Genomic DNA, 15,944 nt, shown 5'->3' with positions numbered 1-15,944 from the left:
TGGCGAACACCTAAACGTCAACACCTAAATGTCAAACGATGAAAATAGCGAACAGCCAATTACGCAAATTTTTCCCCATGAAAAACTTCACTTGGCCAAAAAAAAAAAAAAAATTAAAACCCTAACGAAGTGGGGGGCTTCACCCCTCCACACACCCCAACATGGGGTGCTGTGGCCTCCACAACCCCCTAACTAAATATCCCAACTCTGAGATCACTCTACATCGGGGAAAAGGGCAAATCCCTGATGACGGCCAAGCAAATTTTTTCCCTAGGAAACAATTTGCGTAATTGGCCGTTCGCAATTTTCAGCGTTCGACTTTAAGGTGTTGACGTTTAGGCATTTGACAGTCTAAATGTTCCACTACGTGATAGGAACGCGATATATGCATGCTGTTAATATGTCGTTGGAGTTCAACATTTTGGCATTGCAGGTATTTGCATTAATTTCTAATACTTTTAGTATATTGCTTTTTAATAAGTTGTTTATATATGTGTGTGTGTGTGTGTGTGTGTATACACACACACACACACACACACACACAGATACACACATTTTATATATATATATTTGTGTATATATATATATATATATATATATATATATATATATATATATAAATATATAGATATGTATGTATATAAATATATATATATAAAATAACATGCAGAAGCTACTGTATTTCTTAATTTCTTATCAAATCTTCCAGCTATATGAACTCAAATGAGTCTCAAAGACACTAAGACATTTTTTGTTTAGACAGAAAACTGAAAGGGAAAAATTGTGAATGTAGCATGTTATCAGTAAATTATTAGGTCATCAGCCAGTCACAGGATATAGCAAATATGTTTGCTGAAAATTTGTATGCAATCTCAACAATAAGCAAAAAAATATGTCAGAATGCTATGCGATAAGGTCAGGCATCTGTTGTATAACTGCAGACTTGATAACTGCAGCCACAAAAAACCCCCAAAAAACTCAAGTTCCATGGGAGCAGACAATTAGATGATGGTTTCCTATACAGACTCAAGGGAAGCTTAGGTAAACCCGTATCAGTAATATTAACAAAAATGCATTAGCTCGTGGATAAATCCCTGAATAATGAGACAGGCTGCATTGCTACCATTTCATAAAGGTAGCAGACTCAAATAAATATGATCCATCTGCCTGACCCATTCTCTATGCAGAGTCATGGAGAAAATCATAAAGAACTCACTCAAAATGGCTCCCAGGACTTACTTTTGTTAGCCACCAAACAGTATGAGTTTTTTAAGGGGGTAGCATGCCTTTTCAAATTTTCAGCAGTCTTTGAAGATATAGCAGTCATACTTGAAGGTCCAACCATACTTACCACTTATAGTGGCCTTGCTAAGGCTTTTGACTGTATTTCTCATTAGGGAATAATTGAAAACTAAATGCAATAAACATCAATTTATATAGTAAAACACTAGTTAAACAACAGGACACAACAAGTCCTGACAGAGGGTTATGTATGTGACCCAACAGTGGATATCAGTGGAATTCCCCAAGGCTCTGCACTGGTGACACTTCTTTTTGGACAGTTTTTCTCAGCTATAAATGTGCATCTTAACTGATCAGCTGAATTTGCAAGGGATTCTGAGAACCCTGCGATCCATCTCTCAGAGTATTATCCATTCCTTAGACTAAAGTCATACACACTCACATTATCCTTGATTACAGCTTAGTTAAAAAAAACTCAGCTTGAATAATAGATTGTTTTTCTTTATGAAATGACATCATGAGCTGGGAAGAGGCGTGCTGCTCCACTCCATTCAGCCACACCCTGAGTGGCTTCACTTCATTCCCTACATTACACCCATTTCCGCCCACCCCCATATCATGATATTATTACTCTCATAGACACCCGCACTGCCTGAATCTCTGCCTCCTCCACTTATAGTATTACTTTCTTTTAACATCATTATCACTACTACTTTTGGCATTCTACTCAAACAAAGCTTAACACTTCTCCTACCAAATTAATACGAACCCCATCACCACTTTATAACACCCTCTTCACTGACAATATGCTAACTATTGAATGAAGACACCATCATATATATTCAAAATGCAGTATGCTATTGCACAATATCCTAATATCCTCAGTCTAAATCAGACACAGCAAATACAGGCTACTGCAACAGCTATTATATTTATTGACTCCCCTGCAGACACTAACAATGTCCTTCCATATCAGTGTTGCAGTATTCCTTACATTAAGGATACCCTGCCAAGGGTAGCCTGACATCTGGCTAGTATACCAAAGCCTTTGGTTGTAATAGGGATGTTGTATGTGTCATATATGCTCCCCATGCATGGCATAGGGCATAAAGGTGATGTACAGACATATCTTCCTCAGAACTTATTTGCCACCAGCCCGAACGCCATCTCTGATTGTCAGTCTGAATACTCTTTCATCTGCTGGTTGCCAAGCCATTTTGAGATAAGTGCTCTGTTGGGATTTTTCTTATCTTATTTTTTGTTGTTGTTGGATTACATGTCATCCAGAAAGGTGAAATACCAGTGTCAGAGACAGATTCCCCATAAGGACCATTATGAGCAGTCTTTGTTTTGCTTAGTTGCTTCTCATAACCATACGTCTTGTCCTATTTTCCAAGCATTTGTCCCTAAAACTTTGCATAGTCATCTATCCTCTTTAGCCATTTAATTAGAGAACCAATGTCTTAAATTGTTGGCTCATAGTACAATGGTGGAATCATCTCAGCCTGAGGGTCAGCCGTCTGTGAAGAAAAAGGCCAAGAAAGTTCAGTCAGATCCTCCACAGGGTCTCTCTCTCTCGAGGCTGGTGAAAGCCAGAAAGATCGCCCAGTTCTTCAATCAGATTCCTCTGCTAGAACCGCTTTGGAGGCCGACATGGACCCGGATTCTCCCATGCCCTCGGAGGAGTTGCAGATGTCCATTTCAGATGCTTAGGGGGTAGAGTGCAGCTGATTATATCTGAAGGGCCTAGGGGTGTTCGCAGATTCTTGTTAGGGAGGAGATTCCCACTACACTGATTGAGTGTTTTCAGGGGTCTAAACCACTTAAGATGTTTAGGGGTGACGTCCCTTTAAAGAAGAAGCAGAAGAGTAAGCAGATTTCCCTGCTGCTAAGGATCCTCAGCTTGAAAGGCAAGATTTTATGCAGGGGTTATTTAATGCTCTCATGGCCCTGAAGCCCCCTCAGGGAGTCTCTGTTCCTTTCCACCCTTGGTCGTCTACTCCTGTTAAGAGTCCTAGGGAGCAGGATTCTTCTGATATGGAAGTAGATTATGATGAGGAATCTTTGGCCTATTCCTCCCTGATTCCTTCTCTTGGATTATGGTTCTGATAAAGACTACTCTATTAGTCCGGATTCTCCTTTTCAGGAAATTTCCTTTGGGGGATACTGTTTCCTGTATGACGGATTATTTGAAATGGAACTGGACCCAGATTTCTGATGTTCAGAAGAGGTATTATAGGTTCATATTATAGGTTCATAGGAGGTTACTAGGCTACTGACCGTAGGGCCTTTGTAAGCCTAGCCATGTTATACCCTTGTTTCCTTACTGACCAAATTGCATGGTCTATATTTGCAGCATGAGTCTATGATCAGCACTGACTACCCTTATCCAACAGGGATACAGGTGACACCCCCAGGGTAAATTTACGGTCTCCCATCCAGTTGTCTAAGTTACACTTAAATAGGGTCATTGAGGAGCTCTGTTTTATGTGAATTGGGAGTTTGTTCCAGAGGAGTGGCAATCTCTGGGAGACATATCTGTCTCTCTAACATATTCTGTTAATGTCAAAGGCTAGGTAAAGATCTGTACAGCGAGTGAATTTTATCCCATTTGACATGTGGATGTGTAACATTTTTATTAGAGCAGGGTCCAAGACTGTTCCGTAGGTCAGGCACAAGCTGCTTCTCAACAGCCTGTAAGATACAGAGTACAGTGATAGGGCCTACAATGTGTCCATGTAGGTCATGTGTTGAAGGCCCTGAATTTTCTTGGTGAGAAACTTCTGAGGTCTCTCCAGGCACTGCAGGTGTCTGGTGAGGTACATACAGAAGGGAGTTATAACCTCCTTAGCTCTGGATGCGATGCCCTTACTTATGAGATGTGTAACACAGAAGGCCTTCCTTACCACTGTGGGCACATGATAATTAAAGTTAAGGGTGCTGTCAACCCGTGTTCCCAAATCTTTCACCACAGGTTTTGAGTGAAGAGGGGTACTGTTAATACTGTGATTTGCAGGGACCTCCTCATTGCTGAAAGGGGTGATAATGCATTTTTTTGCATTTAGTTTAAGTCCGTGACTTTGGCACCAGTCATTTCTCTGTGTAAGCCCTTTTTGTAGTCTGTCACCATTGTTGGGGGACTCAGTGATTGCAGCCACTTTGCAATCATCGGTGAAATTGGTATTATGACCTACTTCAAATGGAGTGTCCTAAGCTCTGTGCTGTTCCTCCTGTTCTAGCTTCTTTGTTAGATACCTTTCTGTAGCTTTTCAGGTTCCTCATTCTCAGCCCCCTGCTCCTAAAAAACTGATTGAGTTTATAAGGTACCTGATGACTGTAAATTTTTTTGCAATTATCCCTCTGCTGAACCTTCTGTTATTTCTGTTTCTTCTGATAAGCCCTCCAAGCTTTTACCTTCTACTAAGTTGTTTCCCTCTGAGAAGGACAGCAGAACCATGGAAAGATTTACTAAGAAGGTGTACACTGTTGCTACTCTGGCCTTCAGGGGCTATGAATTCCCAGATCCATATGACCAGGTATGTTTCACCCTTCTCTCAGGCTTTTCAAGTTGGTTCAGATCTTCCTGATTCTGAGGGGAAGGCTTCGTCCATCTCTTTGTTGGCGTCCTCTTTTCAAGTGACACCATTCCATTAAATGTAGTTATGACACAACTGATGCCTCTTCTAGAGCTGCTGCCATTGGTTCTGTGTTGAGGAGGTGTTCCTGGCTTCACCTTCAGCCTCTGCCTGATGATATTAATGCCAAGCTGATGGATGCTCCTCCTGACAATAAAAATCTCTTTGGTTCTGCAGCTGGTAAAGTTTTTAAGTCTCTTCTGGAAAAGAGTAAGGCTATGCCTAAATTAAAAGATATTTTTGTGTCTTCTGTTCCCAAATTTCAGAAAAATGATCCTACCAAGTCTGCCTTTGTTTGTAGACAGTCTCTCCCTCCTCCCAAAGGTAAAAGGGGTGCTAGAAGGGCTCCTCCTGGTAAGTCTACTCAGATTCCTACTATTCAGGAGATCCTTTTTCCAAAGAAGCCAGGTCCTGTCTGACTATCATCTTTCCTCCCTCCTAAGCCAAGTTCTATCTCTTCATCTTTCCTGTCCCTCCACAATTGGTTAAGGATCACTCAGGATTCTTGGGTTCTATCCATCATTTGTCAGGGGTATTACATGATTTGTAAATCCCATCCCCCTTTTTAGGCATTGCTCAACCTCATCAAGAGCAGCTGCCCTTTTTTCTGGATGTTCTTCAGAGATTTTTGTCTCAAGGAACCACCCAAGCAGTTTCTGCTCCTCAAAAAGGGAAGGGCTTTTATTCCAGAATGTTTCTGGTTCCCAGAAAAAGAAGGCACCTGGATACCCATTCTGCTCTTTCCCAGCTCAGCACCTTTTTGAAGGTTCCTTCCTTTTGGATGCTGTCCCTTCAAACCTTGTTTCCTCTTCTTCTACCTCAGGCTTTCCAAGCTTCTCTGGATCCCAAGGATTCCTATCTCCATATTCCTATTCATCCTCATTTAAGGGAGTTTTTATGTTTCTGTGTTTCTTTCTGGCATTTTCAGTTCTGCTTTGTCCTTTGGCCTTTCTACTGCTCCAAAGGTCTTTACCAAATACCTCACTCCTGTGATTGCTTTGTTGCAGGATGAGGGGAATACAGATGTTTCCTTATTTGGATGACCTGCACATTCAGGCTTCCTTTCCAGAGAATTTGCTTCACCATCTTTGCTATGCTATTTGTCTTCTGCAAAGCCCAGGGTTTACAGTGAATTTCCTGAAATCCTTCCTGACTCCTTCTCAGGATCATGTTTTATTTGGGTGCAGGATCTAGACCATTCCTATGCTGGCTTTCCTGCCTCTGCCCAAGGCTTTGACTCAGATTGCTTTCTTTCTCTCCCTTCTCCCTCTGGCCTTGATTATATCCATGGAGTTTGTGGGCTCTGGGATTCACGTCTTCTACCATTCCTATGCTTTCTCTTTCAAGACTTCATATGAGAAAACTACAGTGGTTCCAAAAGTCAGTCTGGCTTCAACATTCTCATCCTTTGGATTTTCTGGTTCCCATTATTCCATGCCTGAAGCTGGAGTTTCAGTGGTGGATTTATCAGCTGTCCCTAAACCCGCGGCTTAATTTTCAGCCTCCAGTCCCCGCTCAGGAACTCTTTTCAGATGCCTCAGATGTGGGGTGGGAATCTTCTTTCAGCTGTTTGAAGGTTCAGGGCCTGTGGTCTCTTCACCAAAAGAAGGACCATGTCAACATAAAAGAGATGAGAGCTCTTCTTCTGGCCCTTCAGGCCTTTCATTCTGTATTCCTTCCAGGGACCCTCAAAATCTTTACTGACAACACCACAGTGATGTGGTACATCAACAATGGGGGACATGGTCTTACCTCTTGTGCAGGCTACCTCTTTAGGTTTGGGATCTGGCTGTCCAGTTTCAAGTGACTCTTCAGGCTGTTTATATTCCTTCAGAACACAGTGGCAGACTCTCTGATCAAGTCCATAATACAGACTCATGAGTGGATGCTTCACAGATATGTGTTTCTGGGGTTACACTTTATAATCTCGAAATACTGAAATGTCAAATTTCAGTATTTCGAGACTATAATGTTGAAAGTGCAGTTACATGAAGCTGCATAATACCGAATGTGGAAATGTTGCATTCACCATTATGTGTTCGTGTACATGACGTGCAGTGCGGTTTGTGGATTTAGCTGGGGTTTGAGGTAAGTGGTGTTTTTGTAAGGGTATTGGGTAGGGATTTTAATGTGTGTAAGTGTGTGTAGTGGTGAGTTTTATGTGTTTGTGTGTTTAGTGCTACCTCAGAGTTAGTATATATATATATATATATATATATATATATATATATATAAGTAGGGGGTGTGGGGTGCTTTTAGCAAGATTGTGTGTGTGTTAGTTTTGTGGTGTTTGTGTGTGTTGGTTTGTTTTTTTGTAGTGTCGACAGGTAGGTGTATTTGTGTTTGTGTGGTATAGCATTTTGTTTGTGTTACATTCGTGGTTTGAGAGTTCGCGGTTTTAAAGTTTTGGGTTTTTAATTTTTTGGCTTTATAGTCTCGAGATACTGAAATTCGATATTTCAGAATTTCGAGATTATAAAGTGAATCCATTTCTGGGCATTGTCCACCAGTGGTGTACTCCTCAGGTAGATATTTTTGCCTCCCCTGTGAACAGATAACTTCTTCTCTGTTGCACCACAGTCCTATGTCCTCTGGCCAGGAAGGTGGATGCCATCTCTTTATCCTGGAAGGGGATATTTCTTTAATCCTTCCCTCTCCTTCCACTCATACCGATGGTCCTGTTCAAGATAGAACATGATGCTCCTAAAACCTTGATGGTGACCCCCTTTTGGCCCAGACAGTACTGGTTCCCTCCTTTTCTGAAGTTAGCCAAGGGCAATCATCTCAAGTTATTTCACAGAGTGGACCTACTCAGACAAGACAAAGGGTCTCTCATCCATCCCCACTTGTCCACTCTTCAACTGACACTATGGGTGATAGGATTTGATCCCTTTTAGGCACGTTTTTTCTGAGGACATACTTCACATTCTGCAGGAGGCCATGAAACCCACTACCAGGAAATATTATTAATCCAAATGGGAGAAATTTTCTGTTTGGTGTCTTGCTCATAACCTGGATCCACTTTCTGTGAAGGTTCCTTTGGTTCTCTCTTATATATATGAATTGCTCAATGCTGGGTTGATATACTCTTCAGTTAAAGCCCACCTGTCAGCTATTTATGCTTGTCTGCCTTTGACACTCCCTTTGGCTTCTAAATTTGAGGTCAAACAATTCCTTACAGGTGCCCTTTTTATTAGGCCTCCCAGGAAGCCTATTCCGCCTTCCTGGGACCTTAATTTTATTGTTGAAAAATTGACTCAGGCTCCTTCTGAGCCTGCAGCTTCAGCTTCCTTACAGCATTATACTTTGAAGACTGTTCTTCTTTTGGCCTTCACTTCAGTTCGAAGGGTGTCTGAGCTTCAGGCCCTTATGGCTGTGCATACTCCCTTTTTTAGTTTTCCATAGGGTCAGGGTGTCTCTTCATACTAATCCTTCTTTTATGGCAGAGGTGGTTAATGAGTAGTCTCTTAAGCAGTCTATTCATTTGCCCTCTTTTTCCCTTCTCTCCAGTCTGCTAGTGAGAGGGTTCTGCACTCCTTGGATCTGCATAGAAAACTCCGATATTATTTAGATAAGTCTAAAGCCATTCATAAATCTGAGCAACTTTTTGTTTCCTTTTATCCTAGATCTTTAGGTTTGTCTGTATCTAAGCAAAATAATTCTTCCTGGATCTACTACCCCCATAGTGCCTTTTTTAGGCAAGGCTCAAAAGACAAACCCACCTCCATAGGTATCACAAGGGATAAGAAACTAAGAGTAATGCTACTCAACGCCAGAAGTCTAAACCTCAAGATGCACGCACTCGAAACTCTCCTTAGCATGGAGAACATCGATATCTGTGCAGTAACAGAAACCTGGTTCAAGGCTCCCGAGAGCACCCTAGCACTACCAGGTTATACCTCATACCATGCTTTTCGGCCCCAAAACTTGGACCGAACCACAAGAGGAAGGGGAGTGTCAATATTCGTCAAAGATACCCACACCTCCAGGTTGGTGGCACAGCACGAAGCATCAGAGACTATCCATGTGCAACTAACTGTGGGTAAAACTGCCTTCCAGTTTATAGCCTGCTACAGACCACCCTCCCAAACACAGGAACCCCACTTGGCCTTCCTGAGAATACTGGAAAATATGAAGGTCTCTCCAAACACCATTATATTGAGCGACTTCAACTACCCAAACATAGACTGGGAGCATTACTCTAGCTCCAACACCCTAGCCCAAAGGTTCCTAGAATTTATAAACTCAAATGCTATGGAACAACTTGTTACCACTCCCACAAGAGGGGAAACCATACTGGACCTGATCATCACCAACATGGGGACACTATGCTCCAGACCAGAAGTGTATCCCTCACTGGTAAGATCAGACCACAAACTAATCTCACTGGATATTCACATCCCGACCCCACCCCCTGCCCAGAAAACCACAGTGAAAAACTTCTCTAAAGCAAATTTCACATGCCTCAAAACCGAGGAAATCCTTCAAAGCCCCGGCCTGTGGAAAATCTGCCCAGACCGCAGAATCCTTTATAAACGCATTCTATGAACACCTTCAGGAATGCATGGATCATGCAATCCCAAATAAAACCAATACCCTATCCTCCAAAGGCAGACGTCCTGTCTGGTGGACCCAAGCCATAAACAAACTATACAATAGAAGGAGGAAGCTACTATATGATAGAGCAAAATCCAAAAAAGGGAAGGCATCTCTGATCAGTATTAGCAAAAAACTACGGGCACTCATAAAATTGTCTAAGGCCAGCTTCGAGAGAAAAATTGCAGAGGACACTAAGGATAATCACAATGCTTTCTTTAATTATGTTAGGAACCTGGGTGGGAATTCCCAGATATGCTCAGAATTAGTCCAAAATGACAAAAAATACACCAAGCCCACAGACATTGCCAACATCCTAGCTGACAGGTTCAGTGCAAACTTCTCCCCACCAAAAGGGCAAATATCTATCCCAACAGAGTGCTGCCCCCCTGACATCTCAGATGCTCAGGTAAGAGCCGCCCTCTCCAAAGCAAAAAACACAGCATCAATTGGACCAGATGGTGTCCCGGACTGCGTCCTACATGAACTCCAAAAAGAGCTAAACCCAAACATAAAACTACTGTTCAATCTTAGCCTTACTACAGGATATATACCCAAAGAGTGGCGTACAGCAACAGTGGTCCCTCTCCACAAAGGTGGTGCCTCAACGGATTCTGGAAACTATCGCCCCATAAGCCTGACTAGCTTGGTCTGCAAAGCTATGGAAAGGATCATCATGGACCTCATAAATAAAGATATTGGGGACCTACAGACACTGGATCCTACCCAGTTTGGCTTTGTTAAGGGCAGATCCTGCCTCTTAAACCTGGTCGATTTCTTTGAAACAGTCACCAAGGCCATTGACGAGGGAAGGTGGTCCACACAGCCTACCTGGACCTCGCAAAAGCCTTCGATACAATACCCCACTTGGGCATTATAGATAAGCTCACCAGCTTAAATATAAACCCCTATGTCACTAGATGGGTTGCAAACTGGCTCAAGGACAGAACCCACATGGTTAGAATTTCTGGAGCCATGTCAGACTCCAAACCAGTTACAAGTGGCGTCCCACAAGGCTCAGTCCTGGGACCTCTCTTTTTCGGTATATATTGCTCGGTACAGGCCAACACGGAAGGACTGTGGCTGACCAAGTTCGCAGATGACTGCAAACTGGGCCATAATCAACTCTCCAGCCGACACAAGCATCCTCCAAAAGGGCCTCATAGAAACAGACAACTGGTGCCAGAGCCATGGCCTCAAGCTAAACGCCAAAAGTGTATAGTCATCCCCTTTGGCAAAAACAAAGTGCCCACAAATTACCACATAGGTGGTAATCCATTAAGTACAGAAGAAGTCATTAGGGACCTGGGGACCCAAGTTGATAGCAATCTCTCATTTGACAACCACGTGGCCAAAGTGGTTAGAAAAACATTTTATATAGCCCACCTAATCATGAAGGGATTCACATCTAGATCAGGGAGGTCATCGTGCCTCTTTACTCATCCCTCATCAGGCCCATAATTGAGTACAGTGCCCTTTTGGGATGTACCTTACCAGACACCTGCAGCAACTGGAAAGACCCCAAAAGTACCTCACCAAGAGGATCAAAGGGCTCAAACAGATGCCATATGCTGCCCGGTTAAAGAAACTCCAGCTCTACTCAGTGGCATACCGCCTGCTCAGAGGCGATCTGTGCCTGACGTATAAAGCCATGTCCAACCCGGAATTAATGGGCATGCTGCACCTCAGAAAATCCAAATCCCATCGAGCTACGCGCTCGAGAGACTTGAACCTCAGCACTGAAATAAATAGGACATGCTGGAGGGACAGATTCATAACTCAGAGGCTCCCTTCACTCTGGAATAAAATCCCAGTCCAGGTTAGGCAGAGTCCCACATTGACTCTCTTCAAGAGGAATCTTGATGAGTGGATGGGAGATCGTAGGTTTACCCCGGCTATCACTTCTGTGTCACTGTTAGACAGAGGCACAGTATACTAACCTCAAAAAAAGGCATAGCACAATTAATTTAAAATGGGTGGCGAAAGCCAAACACACTCTGGCTAGGCTTATAAATGCCCTATGGCAGATAGCCTAGTATGAACCTATGACCCTATGTAAGGGCATTTCCTTTTGTTACACTTTTCATAGGAAAAGCGTTTCTTCTTCTGTTAAGGCTCATTCTACCAGGACTGTGGCTTCTTCTGGTGCATTTTTCAAAGTACTGGATACCAGTTCCTTCCTTGAGGCAGATATTTGGACCTCTGTCCATATACCAAGAAGTATAAGTTGGATGTGGTTTCCAGAGCTAGAGTTGGATTTGCCAGGACTATTCTGCATGGTTTTCTTAAGGGCTCTGCTGGACCTTCCTCCTCCTCCCATCTTTCCTTCTGAGCTTTTTACTCTCCATACTGTAATGAATACTGCAACAGTGATATGGAAGGACATAGTACAGTTGTGTAAAATCTTATCATAGCAGTAGATGTCCTTCCTTCACTGTTGCAGTATTCATCCCCCCCCCGTCTCTTTCTCCTTTTGGATGCACAAGTTCCTCTCATTCTCCATGGACTGTTGTTCCTCCTGGGGCTTTTCACTTCTGATGAAGGTACATCTGTACATCACCTTTATACCTTACGCTGTGCATGGAGAGCAGAAGTATGACATATGACATCCCTATTACAACCTAAGGCTTTGGTATACTGGCTGGATGTGGGTCTACCCTTGGCAAGGTATCCCTAATGTAAGGAATACAGCAACAGTGAAGAGAAGGTCATCTACTGTTATGGCAAGATTTTACACAATTGTACTTTCTTCAAGAAGGTCTAGCTGGCTAACAATTGATGCCAAAGCCATGGTCTTAAACTCAATACTAAGAAATGCATAATTTTACCTTTTGGGAAGTCAACCATCCTGGATAATTACCATGTCGATAATAAGCCCATAAGAGTTGACCAGTAGTCAGGGATCTGGGTACGCATGTAGACAGTAGCCTTACCTTTAAACACCATTTGGCCACAGTGCTGAGAAAATGTTTTTATGTTGCACAATTTATAAGTAATCGAAGAAATAGTGTTTAAAACTGTGACAACGAAAATAAAATGAAATAAACACTATAGTGTGCCTGAAGGAAGACACACATTCTATAAGCTGTAATACGACCTGTTTAATAGGCAATAACAACTCTAAAGATATGGGCAAATAAAATTGACAAACAGATCAAGCGCTTTCATCCACCCAGCATGTGGACTTCATCAGAATCAATTATACAATTACCTAAAACTAATTTATACTTTTTTTAGCGCCACAATGATAAGAAGATTTAAAAAGATACAGCCCCAGGTCACACAAATAAAACAAAATTTAAACCGATATTGGAATATACTCACAGTAGACAGTGCATTAAAAGAAATAGTAGGGGATGCACTTATTTTTGTATATAAAATGGGAACAAATTTGAAGTTTATCTTTGAGAGGAACAACAGGGTAGACTGCATGGGTACACAGCACAAGGGAACCAGAAAATGTGGATGTTGTAGATATTGTCAAGTCATACAAGAAGACAAAGGGATAGTCCTAGAGAACATTAATAGGACTAGAATTACCTTTAGCAATGGTAATTGCAATACTAAAAACATTATATATATATATATATATATATATATATATATATATATATATATATATATATATATATATGGCCAAATGTTTAGCATGTAATGGTTTTTACATTGGGAAAAATGAATGAATGTTTAAGAGACGAATTTATGATAATCTATATGCAATAAGGAAAAATGACAGTATTAATGCTTTGTACCGACATATAGAGGCTACTGGTAATAGTCATAGATTCAAATTTGCCATTTTAGAACAAGCAAAAATTAATAGTAGAGGAGGAAACATAAAAGTATACTTGGCTGAGAATGAAGTGAGATGGCAAATTTTAACTGATGCATCCACCAAACCGGGATTAAATGATTACATTACTATCAAACCCATTTTGCAAAAGTCACAATAGGTGATAGATATGCATATGATCATATGCACACACATTACCTTTATTATGGGACAGTACTTTAAATGGTAGGATACAGACGTTTTATACCACTATGATAGACATAATAGACAGGTATAGGCTGTATGAGTATTGGATACATGACATCATGAATTATATCACAGCAGTTTACAAATTAGTAACATTAACTGTATACATTTTGTAATTGCTGTAGTTTTATGTGCAATAATTATTTTGGTCATTCAGAGGCTTTTTTATAGGCATATTCTTTATAGGCATATTTTTATAGGCATATATTTGATATTTTAATTTTATGTCTAGTTCATGTATTAAATCACTTCCCACAGGATTTTAACTTTATATAAAAATATAAAAAAATAAAAATATAAATGGTTTGAAACACCTATACATAATCTATACATTCTCTGTACATGTATGTATTTTATTTTTATGCAACTTATTATTAATGAACTAGTTGCAATGGGTGTGTTCATAATTCATTTGATTATTTTAATATATATGTATTAGTGGATTTATTTGAGTGCAACTGACTTGAATATGTATACTTTGGTATTTTAAGGCTGTATCTTTTTAAATGGTTTTATCATTGTGGCGCCAAATAAAAGTATAAATTAGTTTTAGGTAATTGTATAATTGATTTTGATGAAGTCCACATGCTGGGTGGATCAAAGCGCTTGATCCGTTTGTCAATTTTATCTGTCCGTATGTTTAGAGTTGTTATTGCCTATTAAACAGGTCATATTATTAAATCAATGCCATTATTATTATCAAATGCCTTTGAACAACTAGTATGTCCCCCCACTAGAGGGGACAACATATTAGATTTAGTCATCACAAATATGGGCGCCCATTGTACCACACCCATTATCACTCCCTCTCTGGTCAGATCAGACCACAAACTGATAACCCTGGACATCCTCACCCCTCCACCTCCCCCAGTCAAAGAAACCATAGTCAAAAACCTTTCCAAAGCAAACTTCAAACTACTTGCGTCAGAAGTGGAAAGCTTCACTATTCCCTTGCAGAAGGATAATGATATCCAGGATGCGGAATCCTACACCAAGGCACTCTATATGCATCTTCAGGATTGCATGGACCATGCTATCCCAAATAAAACCAAGACTCCTTCCTCAAGCAAGAAGAAACCAGTCTGGTGGACCCCGGCCATAAGCAAACTTTACAATAAAAGGAGGAGACTTATACAAAAAAAGGCCAAATCTCAAGTAGAAAAATCATCCCTGAACAGCATTAGTAAGAAATTGAGGGCCCTCATCAAGTCAACTAAAGCTAATTTTGAAAAGAAAGTTGCCAAGGATGCCAAGGATAAACATAAGGCCTTCTATGGCTACGTCAAAAACCTAAATGGCAACGCTCAGGTCTGTTCTGAGCTAGTACAAAATGGAACAAAATACACTGACCCTTCTGACATTGCCAACATCTTGGCTGACAGGTTCAGTGCAAACCCCCCCCCCCCTTACCACCTACAGGGCCTATTACCATTCCAGGGGATTGTCTAAGTCCAATTATTACTGATACATTGGTAACAAGATTCCATCTAAAGCTAAAAACACTGCCTCCATCGGACCAGATGGTGTCCCAGGCTGTGTCATACACGAGCTCCAAAAGGAATTAACCCCGCATCTTAATACCCTGTTCAGTCTCAGCCTCTCCACAGGATATGTGCCCATAGAATGGCGCACGGCAATGGTGGTCCCGCTACACAAGGGTCGGGCCACAACTGACCCTGGGAACTACCGACCAATAAGCCTGACCAGTCTGATCTGTAAGGCTATGGAGTGAATCATTATGGAACTCATAAATGGAGAGATTGGGAACCTCCAGTCGCTGGACTCCACACAGTTCAGCTTCGTCAAGGGCAGATCATGCCTCCTGAATCTGGTGGATTTCTTTGAGAAAGTTACTCAGGCTATAGATAAGGGAAAGGAGGTTCACATGGCTTACCTTGACCTTGCTAAAGCATTTGACCATTCCCCATTCAGGTATTATTGATAAGCTCACCAGCCTGGGCATAAACCCTTATGTCACAAGATGGATAGCAAACTGCCTCTCAGACAGATCCCATAAAGTAAGAGTAGCGAGATCTATGTCCGAATCCAGATCAGTAACGAGTGGTGTGCCTCAGGGCTCTGTCCTGGGACCCATCCTGTTTGGCATATACTTCTCGGAAGTACAGGCAAGCACGGAAGGGCTGTGGCTGACTAAGTTTGCGGACGACTGCATGGTGTCAAAGCCATGGTTTCAAGCTAAATGCAAAAAAAAATGCGTAGTAATCCCCTTTGGAAAAAACAGTGTACCCGCAAACTACAACATAGGAGGTAATCCCCTGAAATCTGAAGAAGAAATAAGGGATCTAGGGACCCAAGTAGATAGTCAGCTTTCCTTTGATAACCATGTTGCCAAAGTGGTTAGAAAATCCTTCTATGTGACCCATCTGATCACGAAAGGGTTCGCATCAAGATCTAAGGATGTGATGGTGCCC

Source organism: Protopterus annectens, chromosome 3.part1, assembly GCF_019279795.1.
Source record: "Protopterus annectens isolate FY-2018-M chromosome 3.part1, PAN1.0, whole genome shotgun sequence".
NCBI classification, from domain to species: Eukaryota; Metazoa; Chordata; order Ceratodontiformes; family Protopteridae; genus Protopterus; species Protopterus annectens.
This window is presented reverse-complemented; position numbering follows the sequence as displayed.